Genomic DNA, 5,372 nt, shown 5'->3' with positions numbered 1-5,372 from the left:
TTGGTTTTATCGGTATTCAGACAATGTTTGCGATTGCAATATTTCTTCGTCATTCGTGAGATAATAAAACTGTAACCATTTGTAAACTTTTCGCGCACGATTTGAACTTCTACAGTAATTGTGTCAGGTACTGTTAATAAAATAAAAACGTAAATATATCTTTAAATTATTTGTGACAAATAGTAAGATTTATTAAGTGTATTGTAAGTTTCAATGGTTTCAACAAAATTAATAATACCTATCAATATTATATCAATTTCTCAAAGTGTCCGGTTTAAAATACGAAGGCCTTGTATTTAATACTTCAATTATGTTTTGAAATATTTATTTGATACATGATTCTTATAAAAAACACAAGTACTTACTTGCACTATTTATATTCGAACGATTAATAGAAAGGGTATTTTTAATACAAAAAACACATGAAAAGTGAAAAATATTTTCATTGTTGTTATTACTTTAAAGTATTACTTATTACATAATTAATTCCTTCACAAGAGCAAAGACTATCTACATTTCACAAGAAACGGAAATTTACTCATCCTCGTTTCACAACGCATCTCCGACGAACCGGTGACACCATCATAAAACAGTCTTATTACGTCCACTCAATTAAGCGATTTCGTGATAAAAAAAAATTCAAGCGAAATTTCGAAATTCACAAGTGACACTTCAAACTTTACATAAAGTTATATTATACTCTTAGTCGGATTCGGTCATATAACTCACGTTCCTCGAAAAAGGCTTCAGTAAAGTTTCATTAGATTCTAAATAATTTAAGAACTCTATTAATTTTTATCGAGGTTTCCGTTCCCGCCGTTCAACCCCTGCCACTCCTGCTACAGTATTAACATGTATTATGAGCACGTAAATCTACAGTAATATCGAAACCGAAGTGTTCTGCCGTGCCCGTTCAGAACACGTTTCTAACCCGCCGTATAAAGTGAAACACAAACATCTGTGTTCAATGAAGCTTAAGCAAGATGTTCGATCATCGGGGATAAGAACCGTCAAATTACGATCCTAATAGTTTACTGTACGCCTCATAAAGTGGGGGTTCGGCTCCGCATCAAAATCTGTGCATAAGGACAGTGAAGGAGATCGGACAGTATTCACGGGGGCAAGAGTTTCCGAAGATCGTGAAGGGAGCTAGCCAAGTAATCGATAGTCTCAAAGATGCTGGGGATCGTAAACCCCCGAGAGACTTTATAGCCCGCCCCGTGTACACGTACATAGTTTCCCCGTTGCTGCTCGGTATATATACACAGGTAAACCGCGTCGGCTTTGCAATCTTTTACAGGACCGTAGTTCCGAAGTCAGCCGGTCAGTAGAACAGGTAATTTACTTTCTCGAGCAATCACGTCGTCGCGAATAATTCAACGAGCCGCCTCCTCTCCTCGAACCGTCCATTCCCCGCTTGCACGCCATTACTTCCTCTTCATCGTACTTCTCGCGCTCCCTGGATTTATAGTCCCAGGATATTCGTCTTCACACACAGAGACGGACGCGAAGCTTCCGCGGATTAATATTCGGAAAAAATTCGAGGGAGCTTTATCGTCGTCGGTGGACTGCGGATCTTCGTGGGATGTGAACATTTGAGAATAGGATTAGGAAAAGGAATTGCAATAGAAAACTGTTTTTGTTGATAAATATTGTAAAAATCAGTAGGCTTGAGAGTTTTATATTATTTTTCTTTCTAAAAGAAAATTATTCTCGATGTAACTATACTTAATTTTTGTTTATTTTGAAATTTTGTTTGTTTTGAAAAATTGTTTATTCTCGGAATAGCTGTTTTATGTTTTCTTATAGAAATTGTAAGAGTGTCATTGATATATTGATTCATTTATATTTATGTTCATTTATAGTGGAGGTATTGCTAAATTAATTTGTTTAATAATTTTTTAAAAACATGTATTTTCTGAATATACTTGTAAAAGAAACAGTTCCGAATTCGTTATTTTGAGTAATCTAGTCATTCCAGTGTTACAATTTTCCACGTTATATAACTTCCGATAAAGAGGACTGTTACGTTCTATATATGTTCAATGCTATTCGACGACGCAAAATGCAGTATAATTGTCAACATTTACGAACACACATACACGTACGGACTCGAAACATGCATCTCTTGAAGGAAGCTATGCAATTAGTTTGTGACCATTATTTCTTCAAACAGCATTATACGTAACAGTCCTTTGATGCTCTGATAATACTAGTACCTTTGTGATAAAATAGTATGGATCCCGAACTTCCGCAAACTTTAAGATCTAATTAACTCGAACAGAATAAATGTTACTCCTGGTAAACATATTTGCCTAGATAATATCTGAAACTTCCATTACAGGGACTTCCTTTTTGTCTTCTGTTATATTACGTAAGTGACACGCTTGAAATTAATGATAACGAGATACGCCCAAGTAGCACCTGAACTGTCAGAAGTCACCGTTCTATTCAGCAACTGTTCAGCAACTGCCCTATTTACCTACCGTCTTCTTTTCTTCTATCGTGTACTTCTTATGTCATTGTCTTTATCTCCTCCACTTTAGTTCTTCAACACAAGTGACGTAATTCCCAGGCTTTTCCTTTCTCGTTTAAAGTTCATAGAGAACATTTCTTTTGCAAGTGAATCTGTGTTGACTACACTGTTCCTACTACAAATGCTAATGAAGACTGTTTGCTGTTTTTTTAATGTTCAGTTAGTTGGCATCCTGTTTATAACGGTACGTTTACCATTGTATTGTATGCGTTTTTCTTTATGTAACCGTGCAACATGTTGTTGCAAGTGTTTCTGATTGTATAATTAATAATATGTAGATCGTGTATATTCGTGCCTTTAAGATCGATAAAGGCTGACAAAATGTGAAGTATAAAGTTCAGTAGAATTCAACAGAGTATTAGATTCACGTTCCACTCATTAAAACTACTATTGTGTGATTTAAAAAAATTCTTATTTAACAAAATATAGTTTTATCAATTTTTTACGAATATTTTACTAGCAACACATCGAACTTCTATCGAAAGAAATAATCAGACTACGAAAAAAATATAATCCAAAATATAAACAATTGCAGTTCTTTGTTCATTTTTAACGTTTGCTACTTTTTATAAAGTTTATAAGTAAGCGTTTATGTTACTAAACGTCAGTAACATATTTACATTAATTTCATCTTAATATCCCTTTTAAACTACAACGTAAATTCTTCTCATAATTTACTATTAATTATTATCTTTTGATTAATGTGCAAATACAAATATCGGAGAGGTATGAAAACGGTTGCGTTATTCGACGAAATTAACAGTATCTTCACTTTGTCACGAGTTTATCATGAGCCTTCTGATTAGACAAATCAATATGGATCAAGTTGCTTCACCTATATGCATAGGATCTTAACTTGCACAGGTCTGTCTGAAACGTTTTGAACAGTCATTAACTGCACGGCTACCACCCGCACATCGCCGTATAAATTTCATGGCGTTGGTTTAACCAAAGCGGGCCCTGCCTCGATTTTCTTCCCAAATATGATCGCTTAACTTGATTGTACGCTTCCGTACTCTACATCGCGTTTATGATATTAGGAGCTTAGGACGTGTACCCGGTGAATCAGTGTATAACACTGAACGGAGACTAGAATAAATTGCGCCATTCTGAACGTTCACCAACGTATTACGCTCTCAATTTATAACAGTAAATAGTATCTATGCACATACCATGAACGAATTCAATTTTCGTCTGTAAGTTATATTTCAATTTTGCATAGTGAGAAGAAATGAAGTATGCAGTATGGAAATCCTTTATTTCAAGAATCAACTTGTATACCTAAATTAAATCTGGTATTATTCGGTAGCATAAAAAATTTCCGTCATTTCGTGATGTTAAAACAATTATTACAAGAAAATTATTTCAGGTAGAAAAAGCTAAACCCCAATCAAGTGTTTTGACACTAAAATCTTAAAGAATTCTAAAACAGAACTTAATTGATTGGACCTGTAAGTAGCTCATATATAATTGCGCCAAAGAAATACGGAAGAATCATTTCACAGTAACGTCTCGTAATCGAATTATCTTTTTGCGAGTGCCACGTATGTCTGTATCCAGTTACGTCTCTGCGGAAGCTTGTCGTTCGCACGCTACTTCAAACCCATCTGTCTATCGGGCTGCCATTCGTCTTCCCCGGTTTTGCATCGGAGAACCGCGTCCCCGAGTCTTCCGCCTCTCGAATGCATCTGTTTGCAGTTTCACCATTATTGACTGGCAAGTTGATACTTTTTCACTCGCTTTTCTTGTTATCGATGCCATTATTCATTTAGCTGAACAATGGCCTTTCAACCGCTCCAATGGTTTTCCACACAATGCAGTATTATAATATTCGGCTGCTCTGTTTTACGTACTTGATGAAAGTTTCTTTATGGAACTATAAAGTAACGTAACGGCTTGTGTCATGAAATAGTAAACAGTGACATTTGTTTTATGGAAGTGTGATTATTGATCGTAAAATGCTTTCGAATTATGTAGATTCATTATTGTGATAATTCATTGGCTGTTAAAACTTCGAGCTTAACATTTCGATGTGTTAATGTAGGCAATCCAACTGGTAATGACAAAAATATAGATTCTTTAGGGTTTGTCATTTAATTCTTCATTTAACGGTTTCATTGCACGTTTAAGATAAATTAATACATTTTTTAATTTATCATTTACGATTCTCAAAATATTGCAGTGTGATATCGAAATAAATAAAGTGTACTTTAAGTGAATTATTATTTCATTGGAACAGTTATATTTTTCTAGTAACGGAAGAATAACTTACGTGTAATTGGGAGAAAGGATTAATAATTATAGATTAAATGAATTCGAATAACGAAGGGATTATATATGTATATATAATTAAATGTAATTATATATAATTATTTTATATGCATAATGCTACCTTTATCTGTAAGTGTTAAATTAAAACTGTGTAAAAATTGTTTATCTATTGTTGAAGGAAATTATACATATGCATATTGTAACACATTGCTCGTAAAAGAATTTTGCAACTAAGACACGTAGTTTGACACAATTCTTTTCAAAGCTGGAACTTTATTCGTTACAAAATTTTTATGTATTCTTTCTGTGTATCACTTTGTCACGCATTGCACTACAAGTGTCCTGACAACATCTAATGGACACGATTGATGAATGATATACATCCGTATTCATCTTTCATGATTTTTATCTTCTTAACGTAAGACAGCATGCATAGTTGAATAACGCATGAAAACAGCAGATGACGGTTATTACAAATTTACTTTTGCAAAACGTTTAACATTCTGAACGCACTGACGTGAAAGCACAAAAATAATTCATAGGATTTTATTCCGTAGCGGAACTA

The 5,372-nt window shown here is 34.1% G+C and overlaps 1 long non-coding RNA gene across 1 annotated transcript; it reads left to right on the top strand.

Annotated features, from left to right (window-relative positions):
- Window positions 1–3,582: 3,582 nt before the first annotated feature.
- On the top strand, window positions 3,583–3,921 carry LOC143176899 (uncharacterized). The gene is made up of 3 exons (XR_013001416.1): window positions 3,583–3,685; window positions 3,759–3,831; window positions 3,906–3,921. It is a non-coding gene; the product is annotated as an uncharacterized LOC143176899 (long non-coding RNA).
- The last annotated feature ends 1,451 nt before the right edge of the window (window positions 3,922–5,372 follow it).

Source organism: Nomia melanderi, chromosome 2, assembly GCF_051020985.1.
Source record: "Nomia melanderi isolate GNS246 chromosome 2, iyNomMela1, whole genome shotgun sequence".
NCBI lineage: Eukaryota > Metazoa > Arthropoda > Insecta > Hymenoptera > Halictidae > Nomia > Nomia melanderi.
This window is presented reverse-complemented; position numbering and strand designations above follow the sequence as displayed.